A 16268-nucleotide genomic window follows, 5' to 3' on the forward strand; every position below is an offset into this window, starting at 1 on the left:
CATAGTGATTGGAACCATAATTCCTAACTCAAATATTGAATTCGACGTTTATATTTGCCAAAATCTGTGAGCCACATATCTTTTAAGTCATAAGTAGCCCTAAATCTGCATATCAATTCTATTCAACAAATATTCACTTACCCATGTAGAAGCCTGAGAGTGCTAAGAGTTGGGACTGATAAAAAGGAGAATTTTATAAATAGGCCTCAAGTAACTTCACTTTTTAGAAAAACAAATAATAAATAACCAAGGGACTAAGTTTAATAAAAGAAGATATATTTTAAAGTACTACATTAGGCTGTAGTTAAGGTCCAAAAGGGAAGATACAAATTATAATGGCCATGAAGCATCAAAAAGAGGATGGGCTGAAGTCATTGGGTATCCTTCCTGGAAATCAAGGAACTTAGTGAGCCATCAACAGTATTTGAGATTTGGTGAGGCTGAGTTAAAAGAATCTGGGTGGGGGTAAACATATTTAAACAGAGCTCTCTTCTAGAGATCCGTTGTAACAGGCTCTGGACAACAGGAGCAGATGTTCAGTCACTCTCTGCTCTGGTTTTTCTGATACTCTCTCTATTGTCCTTGTAGAATTGTGGTACCCAGGGTAGTCAACTAGTGTGGGGGTTAGACTTCATCCTGATTCTAGAATCAATTATCATTACAATCAATAGTATGAAGGGGCTTGTGACCATTAATAGCACCAAAGGACGTAGATGAGTAACAAGATATGAAAAGTGAAAAGTATGAAACAATTTTGAAGCACATTATTTATGAGTATAGGAGTTAATGTTTTGCTTCAAATTCATCATTCTTTACTTCATAACACACTATTCTGTAATTACTCTCATTTAATGTAACTAAAACTTGGAAATTTTATTATTTTAAATTACACACAATTTTCAATTATTATTCACTTTAAAAGTCTATTTTTTTATTTCAAAATCAACACTGTTCATATCCTATTACACAACTGATTAAAACTGGTAACCAGATGTTTGGTAAGCTACCTTATGGTTGAATTAAATTATAACTAAGTGCACCTACCCTCAATTGCACAATCTTGTCATTTTTACATTGTCATTATATTTTAATAATGCCATTTTAAATATTCTAATATATATCACCATTGCATATTAAAGTATGTAGATCAACAGGAAATTATTATGAGTTTTTATCTCGGCTCCAGTAACTCAATAAATTTGTTTTTAAAAAGCTAATGGACACCTAGTGCCTAGATTTTGGTGTCTTATACTGTTCTCCAATAAAAGGAACCATGAAGAAGTGGCTGGTTCTAGGGATGGAGCAGAGAATAAACAAGATGACCCTGGAACATCTTGTAGTGCCAGACAGTAAGGAAGTGCTTTAAAAAGCTAAAAGATGTGGCCTGTCAAAAGGACATGGGAGCCATCCCAAAAAAGTTTGCAATAGTGAAAGATGGAACAATTTTAGCAAAAAACCCAAATAGTGTAGTATTGGTTACTACTTATAGTATACTGTGGGATTATAACCTACAGTATAAAATATCCATGAGCCCCATGACTGCCCTAGCTTACCACCTGGAGAGAGTTTCAGTGGCAGAGCAGCGAGCGAGAACCCAACCAAAGCTGCGCTGTCCCCCTGAGTTCAGAAATAGTGGAGGCCAAGGCAACTGGAATTCATAGGGCAGAGTAACAGAGGAGAGAGCTGTGCAGAGAGCAAGCTGTGGACATCTGCGGAGAGAACCCCTCAGGTCTTCAGCTGAGTATTGATCCACATGTGTGAGTGAGGAAACTATGGAGGTTAGGGAAGAAACTATCAGAAAGAAGCAAGCAGAACAACCCTTGACTCTCACAGAGGGCTAGGGATAGTGTGTGTTCCCACCAGCCAGGGTGGAAAGACCTCCTATCACTCCTAACTCCATCCCTCATGAAGAATCCACAGAGGAGACTGCCTCATAGACAGGCCACATCAGCCGTAGAATAAAAGCTGTCCTGGACCCTCCTAACAAAGTTTTAAATCAAGCCTTAAAAACATCAAACTATTTTCAGGTAAATTAACTGCATCCCAGTAGAAAGCCCCCAAACAGCTTAAGAAATACAAAAGTCTAGCATCCAACAAGGTAAAATTCACAGTGTCTTGAATCTGATAAAAAAAAAAAAATTACCAGCATACAAACAGCAGGAAAATATCACTCAAAACAAAGAGAAAAGTTTTTTTTAAAAAACAGACCTAGAAATGACACAGATGATAGAATTAGTAGACAAGGGTGTTCAAAACAACTATTATAAATATACGCCATGTGTTCCAGAGGGTAGAGGAAAGCACGAGCATATAAGGAAACAAAAGGGAGATATAAAAAAAGACCCAAATCAAACTTCTAGAGATGAAGATTATAATATCTGAGATGAAAATTGCACTGGAAGTGGTTATCAGTAAATTAGACACTACAGAAAAAAGATCAGTGTACTTGAGGACAGAGTAATAGAAACTACACAAAATGAAACCAGAGGGAAAAAAGACTGAAAAAAATAAATGAATCTGTGAAACATCGAGCAGATTAACATATATGTCATTGGAGTCCTAGATGGAGAGAAGAGAAATGGAGGGATGAGGAACTTGTATCTGGCATATATAAAGAACTCTTAAAACTAAATAATAAAGAGACAAACAACTCAATTAAAAAACTGAGCAACAGATTTGAGTAGACTATTTACCAAGGAAGGAAGATACACAGCCAAAAAGCACATGAAAAGATGCTCAAAATCATTAGTCATTAGGGAATTGCAAATTAAAACCACAATGGGATACCACTACATACCTACCAGAATGGATAAAATTTAAAAGATTGACCATACCAAGTGTTGACAAGGACATGGAGCAATTAGAACTCTCATACAAAGCTGGTAGGAATTTAAAATAGTGCAACCACTTTAGAAACAATTTGGCGGTTTCTTAAAAGTTAAACATACATCCACCATGCATCACAGCCAATCCACTCCTAGGTGTTTATGTAAGAGAAATAAAAGCATATGTCCACACAGAGGCTTGTACACAAACATTCTTAGGAACTGTGTTTACAATAAAACTTTTGGGAGTTATAGAAATATTCATTATCTTTTATGTAGTGAGGGTGTCATGTATGATGGTGTCATACATACATATAAATATGTCAAAACTTATCAAATTGTACATTTTAATTATATTCAGCTTATTGTATATCAATTATATCTCAAAAAATTGTAATAAAAACAAACAAGTATTAGGAAACAAGTGGAAATTTAAAAAGCATATAGAAAAAGACAAATAGTCCATTTACAATTTCTGGGGGAAAAAACAAACATGGTAGTTAAAATTATAAGATGGCCCCCAAAGTTTCTGCTCCCTGGTGCCCATGCCCTGTATAATCCCCACCCTTTGAGTGTGGGGAGGATCTGTGAATATGGTGGAATATCACTCTTTTGATTAGGTTACATTCTATGGCAACAGTGCAGGGATTTTTGCATATGTAATTAAGGTTTCAAATCAGTTAATTTTGAGTTAATCAAAAGGGATATTATTTTTGGTGGGCCTGACATAATCAGGTCATCCGTTTAAAAGAGGATCTGTAGGTAAGAGACAAGCAGGAGAGATGTACTCCTGTTCATCTTGAAAGAGCAAACTATCATGTTGTTGAGAGGGCCATGTGGCAGGGAATAGCAGGCTGACTCTAGTTGCAGAGGACCTCAGTCCTACAACCATAAGAACTGAATTCTTCTAACAACTACTGATCTTTGAAGAAAGCCTGGAGCTTTAGATGAGATCACAGCCTTGGCTGACACCTTCATTGCAGCCTTGTGAGACAGCGAGCAGAGAACCCAGCTAGGCTGTGCCCAGACCCCCAACCCTCCAAAACTGAGATAATACATGTATGTTGACTTAAGCTACTAAGGGTGTGGAATTTGTTACACAGCAATAGTAAACTAATATACATGAAAATTGAAATGATGCAAATGATGACATAAATGCTAACCTGGACACGAATGAAGGCAAAATTACTGAACTCGAAGATAGTACTTAGTAATTCAAGCAGAATGTTGCTCAGAGAGATAAAGAGTTAAACAAAATAAGAACAAAATGTGAAAACACATTTGTGAAATACAGATGATAGATTGAATAGCTAGTATATATATCTGATAGAAGTTCTATAGAAATTGAATAGAAAGATTGATGAAGAAGCAATATTTAGGAGATTCAGGATGTAAATAAAGATATAAGTCCTCCTATCAAATGTACACTCTAGAGACGAGTAAGAAAGGTAGAGTCCACACTAGAATATCAAGAATAAAAAGAAACTCTTAAAATATAACAGGAATAAAGGGGCCAGCCTGGTGGCACAGCAGTTAAGTGCGCACACTCCGCTTCAGTGGCCCGGGGTTCGCAAGTTCAGATCCTGGGCACGAACCGACACACCGCTTGTCAAGCCATTGCTGTGGCAGCATCTCATATAAAGTAGAAGAAGATGGGCATGGATGTCAGCCCAGGGCCAGTCTTCCTCAGCAAAAAAGAGGAGGATTGGCATCGGATGTTAGCTCAGGGCTGATCTTCCTCACCAAAAAAATATATATATAACAGGAATAAAAAAAATACCTACAAAGAAATTACAATTAGACTGACAATAAACTTCCCATCAGCCACAACAGGTGCCAGGAGACACTGTAATTGTGTCTGTAAAGTTTTGAAGGACATAACTTAGAATTTTATACCCTGCTAAACTGTTATTCCAAAGGAAAAACAAACTAAAGATATTTCCAAAGATATAAAGATTAAGGAGGATTGCTATTCACAGACCCTCAATACAAGAACTATTAAGAATGCTTATCAAAAAGAAAGTGAATTGAGAGAAAAAGTAATGGGATCAATAAACAATGATAAGAACAAAAATTGACAAATTATTTTGGTAAATTTAAGTAACTATTGATTGTAAAAAAAAGAGAGAGATCATTTTGTATGTTTTTAAAAAGGCATATCCAAAACTTTATAGAAAAATAACTAGATTAGAGAAAGTATTCAATAGGTAGTTTGAACTAAAGTTCTTACTATATTGAAGAAAACAATAGAGATTTCAAATAACTTGAGACTTTATTGGAAACTTTCAGGTCTAAGTACATGTACGTTAAATCGTTAATGGTAATCACTAAAAAATATGAATAGAAGCACTAGTTTATAAAACAGTAGGGAAAAATGAACATGGGTCAGTGGTGAGGAATAAAGAACACATCAATCCAACAGAAAATAGAGAGGAGAAAAAAGATGAAGCGAAAAAGCTTAATAAAGGAAGACACAAAATCACGTGGTAGAAATAAGTATGAATATATTAGGAATAAAAATAAATACTAATTAAATCCACCAATTAAAAGACAAATATTATCAGATTGTATTTCTTTTTAAATTCAGTTGCATGGTATTATAAGAGTCACACCTAAACATATTACTCTGAAGGTTGAAAATAAAGGGATGAAGAAAGGTATTTCAGGCAAATACCAACTAAAATAAAGTTAATTAGAAAATACTAATTTCATGAAAATAATTTAAGCAAAAATACATTATGAAAATGATGAGACATTACATAACAATTAATGAAAAATCTACCAAGAAGATATAATCTTAAACTTGAATAATCATAAGTTAGCAATATAGTATAAAAATACACAGTAAAACGGACAAATTACAAAGAGATATTGAACCAAAAAGTTAGTGGCATTTTTACACACACAATTATTAGAGACCGATAGGGTTACAAAAACAGTAGAATTCACTGAAAAAAGGTGAAGAACAAAATATAAAATCATTATCTAAAAGATGCATATAGAAATCTTCATGTAACAAAAAAAAACTATGAATTTTTTTAAGTATGCAACAAATTTATTAGGTCATAAGCAAATCTCAGTAAATTGAAAAGTAAATTGCATACTGCAATATTGTACAGGCCACATTTTTTTAAACCGCAATGTAATTAAATTTGAAATTGACTACAAAAAGATTTAAAAATTCAGAACTTTGAATAACCCATAGAGGGAATCACAATTTACATTTTAAAGATATTTTAATAATTGGACCTATATAAAAGATATTTAGAACTAAATAATAATAAAAACATAAATATCAAAATTTACTTTATTTTTAGTTTATAAAATAAAAACAATAAAGATAAAAATAAATGTTTCATACTACTGAAAATTCTAGAGAAAGATGAATAATAAATACATAGGAAGTAGAATGAAGTTAAAAACATTAAGAACAGAGATTAATGAAATAGAAAATCAAGAAAAATAGAATAGAGCAACAAAAGTAAAGAGGTTCTTTAAAAAAAAAATAGACAAAGTACTAGCAAGCCTATCAGAAAACAGAGAGGAGAAAACAGAAATACACAATATAAAAATAAAAAAAGAACATAGCTTCAGATGAAGTAGACAGTTGTAAAAATCTATGAGAAGGGTATAAATTATGCTTTGACAAAGAATCTGAAGACATAGGAATCCATAATTTTCAAGAAAAATATAACTGACACAAGAATAAATAGGAAACTTAAATAGACCTATAACACTAAAAAAATGAATTAGTAGTAAAACCAACCAACAAAAAAAGACAAATACATAAATAAATAACCACAAAATAGGCCCAGATGGTTTTATAGGTTTTACCAAATCTTTAAAAAACAGATATTCTCAATCTGACATAATTTAAAAGATATGAGAAAAAGAGATGAAGCCCCTGACTCATTTATTGGAGCTGGATAACTGTGATAACAAAACAGTACACAAATAATACAAGAAAATAAAATAGTGACCACTCTCACTGAAAACAAATGCAAAAATCATAAGTAAAATAGTGGCAAATAGAATTGGGCAATAAACTAAAAAATTAAAATACCACCTCATGAGCTAGTTGGATTTATTCCAAGAAAGCAAGGATAGTTCAACATTAGAAAATCTAGTGCCAGCCCTGATGGTCTAGTGGTTAAATTTGGTACACTCCACTTTAGCGCCCCAGGTTCGATTCCTGGGCGCAAAACCACACCACTTGTCTGTCAGTTGCCATACTGTGGCGGTGGCTCACATAGAAGAACTAGAACGACTTACAACTATGTAATGGGGCTTGGGGGAGGGAAAAAAAAGAGAGAGAGAGAGGCAGATAGGCAACAGACGTTAGCTCAGGGCGAATCTTTCCCAGCAACAAAAAGAAAATCTACTAGTGTATCTTGCCACATCAAAAAATTAAAAGAGGAAAAAACATATAATCTTAGTATTGGTAGAAAAACATTTAACAACATTCAACAGTCAAAGGGCAGGGGAAGCCCTGTTCTAAGATCAGTGAAAAAAGGTCATCAAAGGAAACAGATAATGAGTGGTTAAAAGTAGCAGCAAATGTCACATTGATGTTGATGAGCTGGCAACAAATCAGCAGAACAGCAAAATGTGAAGATTTGGGGCTTTGGGGGAAAGTAGGATGGCAGATTGCCTCTGAATAAAAAAAAGTCCAAATCCTCTGTTTGAAATTGAGTCTAACAAAGATTTGAGAGTAACTACTATGGGTTAGACAGGGTTCTATGGGAATGACTAAGATCTGATTCCAATCAGAGACAGATATGTATATTCTGTTGTCACTTTCTTTCTTAAAATCCTTTACTGGGTGTCCACCGCTGTTAGGATATAGACAAAGATCTTTCAACATGGCCTTCAAAGAAAGGGTAACTTGGGATTTGGGGTTGGGGGTGGTGTTGAGAGCAGAGGGACAGCTCCTCTGAGCACATTTCAAATGGGAACCTCTTCAACAATTTCTCAGGTCCCTTCTTAGGTAATATGTTGACATGATGGTTGTTAAAACAATAAAAGAAATGAAAATAAGCCTTGGGTGACACCATTTTTTTGCTCACTTCCCTACCAACTAATGGGGAAAGCTTGGTCCTGGGCCTAGCTTCATCCCAGATTCACTCCCAAGATTTAGTCTTTGGCAGTGACTCTATCTTATAAGCCTGCATGTATCTGGCCACCAAGATCTTTAATTTCATGTTATCAGAAATTATTTTATAAATCATTAATTTAACAACTTAAGTGTGTAAAATAATACTCTGTGTTTGCTAAAAATACAGAGTTTGGGCCCCACTCCAGACCTGCAGAATCAGAATCTCCGATAGTGGTCTCAGGGAAGCAGCCTTATGATGATGCAGGTCATCTAAAGATCACAGGATGAGATACAGGCAGTGAGAAATTAACAGTGTGTGAGGAAGGGCAGGATGGAATTAGGTTTATATTTGGGGCAGATAATTGTAGCAAACATTTTAAAAGAAAGAAAATCTGGAAAACAGAGTAGAGAATGGATTGTACAGGATAGAGGGAGGCTAAAAACAGAGAGATCAATATTTTTAAAAAAACAACTTTTAATAGTCCAAAGGCAAGAAGATGAAAAATGAGCCAGGGCAAAGAAGTGTGATAAGTTTGAGAGGAAATTTTGGAATGAAAATATTGTGCTTTTAGAAAAAGTAAATAAGGTACATTGTGGATGATAATTACTTTTTGTTTTAATCCAAACTATTTTTGAATGCCAAACAAAACAGGGTTATAAGCTATAAATAATAATACTTCAAAAACTATTATGCATAAAAATGAATTTTGATCAACCAATAAGGATTGGTTTTGCTCCCCATGTGAACTTGGACATTCAATCTAAAAAACATCCTGCAGTCAAAAGGATTTTTAAGAACTACAGCCAAGTGCTGAAGTCCTTTTCTATTATTCAGCAATAAAAGGATTTTTGGTGGCTGATACATTGCCTCTCTTTAATTTCCAAACTGACAAAAATATTTAGACCAGTTTATTTTATCTTTAGGCATTTTCCCCCAAAATGTTTAAGACTAAAGCAGGAACAGACTCCTGCCTAATATTGAAATGGCAAATCACTGTGATCTCTTTCGAGAATATATACGTATTTAGCTTTTGCAGGACTTTCTTTTAGGAGAAATTGGTCTCAGGTTTGTTTTGACCATACTTGAATGATTCCCAATGAAGTTGCTTATATAAAGTTCTGCATTAGAGAAATACGATGTTAGCAATATGTGGGAAAGACCACTAGAGTAAGAAAAAGATTTGGTTCTAGATCTGTCAGTGACTACACAGGGAATATGAACTTCCCTAGGTTTGGGATTTCTCCTTTTTTGAACAAAAGATTGGCTTATTTCTAAAGTTCTTTCCAAAAATAAGTAACATTATTTAGCTATGGTGTTTAAATATAATACATGACACTTTGCTTATTTTGTGTTTGGGTTTAATTTTAATGCACAGTACTTAAATATTTCCCATAGAATTATTAATGTTCTATTCTAAAATGGTACTCTCTTACTACGGAAACTTTATAAAATATAGAAAAGTGAAGAGAAGAAAATACAATCACTCCTCTCCACCTCTTAGGTGGTGAAGAATTTCCCAGTATGGAAAAAGTTGTGGATCTCTCACCTCCCTTTGCAAAGTCATTAAACTAATCTGACCATCATGAAGGACTAATTGTCAGATTCTGACACATTTTCTACTTCCATGAAAGCCTTATCAGACAGAACTCAGTCTCAACTTCTATCTCCCCAAACTCCTAAAACTGAATCCCTTAAAGGGCTCCTCCCAGAGCCTGCTCAGCTGTGCCCTGACCCATGGCTGGAGGAGACCTTACCTAAAGAGTCCCTGAACAGCCCAGCCACCATGTGTCTGATTCCCTCTCTCTCCGAGCTGGTCCTTAAGACCAGACCCCATTGTTTGGTTTATCTGACTACCCAGTGTAGTTCCCAAATCAATCTCTCAGCCTAGTCCCATCCTGCTCTGAAACAACGAGGTGTGGTCAGATAGTGGATACCTGTCAGATTCCTCCCTGATGATGAAGAGAGGACTTAATATTGTTGACTTTGGTCACAACTACATTTATGTGCATAATTTCCTTGAATAGAACAAATATGTGGTATTCTAAGAAAATCTATTACATGAACATCTAGACATGTAAAAATCTAAATTTGAGAGTCACAGTCTTCATTTTAATAAATTAACTACCGATTTCATTTTGAAATTATGACAGCCTCAGTCCCTGAGATGTATAACTTTCATACTTAAGAGACTAAACACAGACACTGGTACACACACACACTTCCTTTTAACAGTCCTATGTGGGCCTAGGAGAGTGTAATTGCAAACAATATGGTATAAAGGCAAACATTAACAGTGAGATATAAAAATTAACTGAGAATTGAACAATTTGTCACCATTATAATGGTTTTAGTCTACAGAGAGGCAAGTTCAGAATAAAGTGCATATTCTTGAAGGTACAAATCCCAGTTTCTAATGCTGAAACTCACTGTGCAAAAACTAGCTGCAGGATAAGACTATGCACTGGACTCCCAAGTTCACCATCTCTACTTTTTTCATGGCACTTATCTTCTTGCCTTGTTAAGCAGTAATTTTGGGCTGAAGGAGTAATTACGCTATGTATATTCTCTCCCTTTCCAGACCTACTTCTTGCCAGTGGGGACCAGTTTTATTTAACTTTGTATCCACTTCTCCTCCCTCGTACTTATAGCTTAGAGCCTTGCTTGTTTCTTTAATGACTGATGGAAGAGTCCATTTTAGCAAGAGAGAGTGGGGGTGGAGAATAAGAGTGTAACAGTAAATGTAAATATCTGTGTATCTTAGGGATGGATACATGCCATTTTTATATTAATTCTTACTAATTCTTTCCTAGCTTATATAGCAGTGTTTCTCATATTTGAGTGTTGTACTCAATATATGATGCCTATAGCCCACTGCAGGCTTATGGCTAGTGGGCTACTTTCTAGAACATTCACACATTTCTGCCTTTCTCAGTTGAATTGTATCCTGCCAAGAGTTGTGCTCCTCCATCCCTACCCAGATATGTTTATACCAGTTGTACCTTTTAATTTAAGTATGTAATTTAAGTAAAAATTTCACAAACTGATATATAATTGTGAGAAGAAAGAAAAAGCTTGTTTCTATAAAAAGAAATCTGCTAGATGCCTTAAAAAATTAAATGGCTAAACTGTTATATTATGTATAGATGAGACAAATATAAAATATTGGCCAAAAGTTTCCAAAAATCTAGGCAGTAATGACTGCTTCCCAATGATTTTAAGTTAGCTCTCTATTTTAAAGAAACAGTAGTATTGTGGGTACGAATTATTTAAGAAATAGATTACGACATTGGACCCACAAGAAAAGGTCTTGACCCTGTATCAAAATGCAAGTAAATAAATGTACAATTTAAATGGTTTACATTTAAATGTTTAAGATACATGTTACTTTATCAATCAATGTTTTTGATTAAGTGACCAATGTTTTCTTTGTTCAATGCCATTTGCTAGAATGCAGCTCCTACATATTAAATCTACCTTCATCCTTTCCTTACAATTCCATGATGAGTAGCAGTACTTCCCGGTGCCTGTGCAATCCTAAACTCAGACAAAAAATGTGGGGCCTGCAAGTGACTGGCAGTTATTTCTTGTTTATAAGGTGGCTTTCCAAAAAATATTGGGTATTACTCTTTTGTTACTGTAAAAATAAAAACAAAATTTAAAGTTTCTTGTAGAAAACATGCAGAACCCAGTGAATGTATCAGTATGAGAAAGTCTTAGAAGATAAAACTATTCTCCAGGAAACCACTGAAAAGGTTATTCCATCATGTTTAAGTGGCTTTCACCAAGTTTTAGACTAAGTTAGGGACAGATAAAGCAATAGACTGAAAAGGCAAGATTTTTATCTTTAAAGAAAAGGATCAAATTCTTACTGGTTTCTTCAGTTTTATCTTGAAAAACTGATGTTATTCTACACCTCCTATACCTGATAATGTGTTAAAAAGTTGTGTGACACGCTGGTAGAAATATAAGTGACATCACCTTTCTGAGAGGCAATTTGGCAGTTGGTAACAAAATTTATAATCTTCCATATATTTTGATCCAACAAGTCTCCTTCTTAAGATCTATCCCAAGGCTATATACTGTACCCAGAGATGTATACAAATATTTGGTCAGAATGGTGTGCTTTATACAAAAAATTAAACATACAAAAAAGAGTAAAAGTAAAGGCTTGATTGAATACATAAATTATGGTAACATCCAAATAATGGAATACTATGCAAAAATAAAAATTATACTGTGTAAGAATGGTATTGTTATTGAAAAATATTTGTTATATGCTGTTTAGTGAAAGAATCATGATAAAAACAGGATGTATAACACGATCCTATGTTCATTTAAATATATGTATATTTAAATGAAATATAAAAAGTCTGGAAGGCATACACAAAAGAGAAATTTACACAGTTAATAGGATTATCTAGGGAAAACTGCAATGGACAAAACAGGCTGAATTCTAGTTATCATGGAGTTTATATTCCAGTGGGAAAGACAGAAAATAAACAAAACACTAAACTTAGAAAAGTAAGCAATAGGGGCCGGCCCCGTGGCTTAGCAGTTAAGTGCACGCGCTCTGCTACTGGTGGCCCGGGTTCGGATCCCAGGTGCGCACCGACGCACCGCTTCTCCGGCCATGCTGAGGCCACGTCCCACATACAGCAACTAGAAGGCTGTGCAACTATAACATACAACTATCTACTGGGGCTTTGGGGAAAAAAAAAAAAGGAGGAGGAGGATTGACAATAGATGTTAGCTCAGAGTCGGTCTTCCTCAGCAAAAAGAGGAGGATTAGCATGGATGTTAGCTCAGGGCTGACCTTCCTCACAAAAAAAAAAAAAAAGAAAGAAAAGTAAGCAATAGTGTGTCATATGGCGATAAGTACAACGGGTGGTGAATGCCCCACAGAGGTAGGCGGGGTTGCTCTCTGTATAAAGTGGTCCAGGAAGGCCTCACTGATAACTGACATTTGAGTAGTGACCTAAAGGACCCCAGGAATGTGACGGGAGGGACATTACAGTTTCTATTTTAGAAGGATGCCTCTGGCTGTTATGTTTAGCATGGACTGTAGTGGACTGGGGCAAGGGCAGAAACAGAGAGCGCAGTAGGAGGCCACTGCAATATCTTGGCAAGAGATAAGGGTAGCTTAGAACCAGGTAGTCAGATTTTGAAGGCTGGGCCAACAGGGGGTGCCGCTGGAATGAATGGCATGTGGAATGAATGTGGGATGCAAAAGAAAGAGAATAGGTTTTATAGCCTCAACACCAGGGAAGACGGAGTTGCCACTTAGGGAGACAGGAAATATTGTGTAGGAAGCAGATTCGAGCATCAGGTCAGGAGCAGCATTTTGGAAATGGAATATTTTGAGATGCCTATTAGAATCAACGTGGAGATCATATAAGATGTGGTGTGTGGAAGCACTTCTCTCCAAGAGCCTTCCCTTACCCCTCCCTCGCCCTAAATTTGAATTAGGTGCTCTGGTCCTGTGCAGCACCACCGCCCCTCCAATTCCCCGCCACTCCCCTTGCACAAGATTGTAATTGTTTATGAATCTTTCTTCCCCCACAAGATTATGAGGATTCTCACTGCATCCCTGGCACCTCCTACAGGACCTGGCTTGTAATAAAGCACAAGAAGTGTCTGTAGCACGGGGGTAAAAAAAGCAGAGAAAGAACTGAAGCCAGTGAACATCCCCATAGGTATATAGTTATTATTACCAATAAGATGAATATCTCTCTATATTTCATTTAGAAAGATCCTACTAAAATATTCTTACTTGGGAATGAAAAATGTCATTAACACTTTTATAACTATTTGAGTCTCATGACAGCAAATTCAGTAATATAGTTGTGTGCTGATTTCTTTCCAAACTTCATAAATTAAAGATTTACAAAGTGCAGAATTTGAATGTTCCCTCTTTACTCTAGGTTAAAGACAAGATGTTAGAACTTCAGATTTACTGAGTGGCTCCACAGTCTACCACTGATAGACAGGCCTCGGTACATTTCTGCCAAATCCTAATTGAGATCTTCTTCCAACTTCCTTGAGAAATTTCATATCAAAATAGTTACTGGGACTTCTGGCTATGCGTGACAGATGAACACAGATATTTACTCACTTTACCACCCCAAACTGCTGCTAAATGACAGTAAAGGGATTTTTAAAAAATACTCTCCAGAGGGGGTAAAATAGGAAGTCTCTGGATTGTGGGACCCCAGGCCCAGCCGAAGGTGGGGATTTAGAAAACAAGGAGACTACAGGCAGCACATACACACTGATTGATGCTATCCTTCACCTTCTTCTCCATTAGATTCCCAGAATACTATCAGCCAGACCTTTCCCCCCAAACAGGAGATTTGAAAATAGTCTTTGCCATGTCTGACCATGTTGAGAGGAAGGACCTAAAGATGCTGACATCAGATGATAACCAACAAGCATCACAGTCAGATCACCAGAGAGAAGCCCAAACTGACAAGCCCCTCCCATGTGCTCAGGGATTCACATCAGCTCTTTTAGAAATGAGATGGCAAAGAAATAGTGCCAGTCCTCTGAGGAAAATCTCTAATATGAAGAGAGAGACCAAGGCAGACAAACAAACAAATAGAAAAAAGCAACTTGGAGGAAACAGATGATTGATGCGGGGAGAAGAACATTAAAAACAAACTATCATTAGTATCTTCAGAAAAGTAAGAGAAGACTTTGCAAATGTAAAACAAGAACAGGATGCTATGAGAAGGGAGGAGGTGGGAGGCATTCAAAAAACAAAGCAAAGCTCATGGAAATTAAAATCACAGTAGCCCAATGGCCAAAGCTGAAACAATTTGAGTAACAAAGTAAACAATAGCATTGACTTATATCCACAGAATAAAATAAATATTCAGAAGTTCTGACATAAATAATTGAAGAAATAAATAATTGGGGGAGAAGGAACATCTCTTCTTTACGAAAGAATATCAATTAATGCATCTAGAAAAAAATAAGGGAAACAGAAAATCACTACTAGAACACCATTGTAATAACTATTGTAGGCAATTTCCACCAAAGTGGGATGCTAAAATTAGTGACCAAAAGTTTGAGAAGAAACAGAATATTCTCAAAGTACCACCTCCGAGATATTAATTAAGAAGGGAAAAATAGTAACTTTATAGTTGACAAATCTTGCAAAAACTAGATTACTCAAGTGATCAACGTAAACATCACCATAAAAGGATATAGCAATATTAGGAACCTCCTGATATGATTCATAGAGAAAAGCACATCACATCTGTGGTATTCTTGCCAAAAGAGCACAACCAATGTAATCATAAGAAATTATCAGACAAACACAAATTGAGACACATTCTACAAAAATAACACACCAGTACTGTTCAAAAATGTCAAGGTCATGAAAGACATGGAAAGAATGAGAAACCATTACAGTTTGGAGGAGATCAAGGAGATAAAACAAATAATTGCAATGTGATACCCTGAATTGGATATATTAACAGAAAAATGACATTAGTGTGGGAAAAAACAAAACTGATGAAATACAAAATTAAGTCTGTAGTTTAGTTAATAAAATTGTTCCAATGTTAATTTCTTAGTTTTGACAATGATACTACGGTTATGTAAGATAACATTAGGGGAAGTCTACTGTGGTATATGGAAACTCGCTGTACTCATTTTAACATTTCTGTAAATTTAAAATTATTTCAAATGAAAAGCTTTTTTAAAAAAACCTTAATATAGGGGAGAGAAATCAAGATGGCAGCATAACCAGACTCTGAACTCACCTCCTCCCGCGGACACAGCTAATGTACAACTACTCGTGGAAAAATTACCCCTGACACAGAACTGAAAACTGGATAAGAGGAACTCCTGCAACAAAGGACAAACCTAATTGAGGTGGAAGAGGCAGAAACTCCCTTCTGGAGAGAAAAAACACCACCTTCACAAGCCGCCAGCTTCATGGCTGCCCGGGAGCAGCCAACAGGTATGGAGCCCTCCGTGGAGGTGCGGGGCCCTGAGCCAGGGAGCGCTGCCGCTGTGGGCATTTTGTGGACCCAGCACAATCGATTTGAGTGGCAGAATATCTGACTTTGTCTGCTACTAAAACATTGGGGAGTACCCCCAGAAAAGCTGGTTCACAAAGAAACTAAAACCGGCTCTTAAAGGGCCCACATGCAAACTCACCCGTTTCAGAAACCAACTGAAAATCACCAGAAAGAAAGGTGCATAGTGCTTTGGTGAAAAGAGACTCACCTAATAGGCCCTGAGTGCATCTCGGTGAGGGGTGAGACCTCTCCAGGGACTGGGACATTGGTGGCGGCCATTGTTGTGGCCTGGTGTGAGTGTGCTGACACAGACGCCACTG

General features: G+C 36.1%; 1 protein-coding gene across 1 annotated transcript in view; it reads right to left on the reverse strand.

Annotated features, from left to right (window-relative positions):
* The window catches only part of AKAIN1 (A-kinase anchor inhibitor 1), a 121328-nt gene extending 105060 nt beyond the window's left edge, over positions 1-16268 (reverse strand). Inside the window, exon 1 of the transcript XR_015554219.1 lies at positions 16157-16268. The gene's annotated coding sequence lies outside the window, so the exon portion shown is untranslated. The remainder of the gene's footprint in view (positions 1-16156) is intronic.

This window comes from Ceratotherium simum, chromosome 14 (assembly GCF_057802395.1).
Source record: "Ceratotherium simum simum isolate JZ-2026a chromosome 14, ASM5780239v1, whole genome shotgun sequence".
Classification (NCBI taxonomy): Eukaryota; Metazoa; Chordata; class Mammalia; order Perissodactyla; family Rhinocerotidae; genus Ceratotherium; species Ceratotherium simum.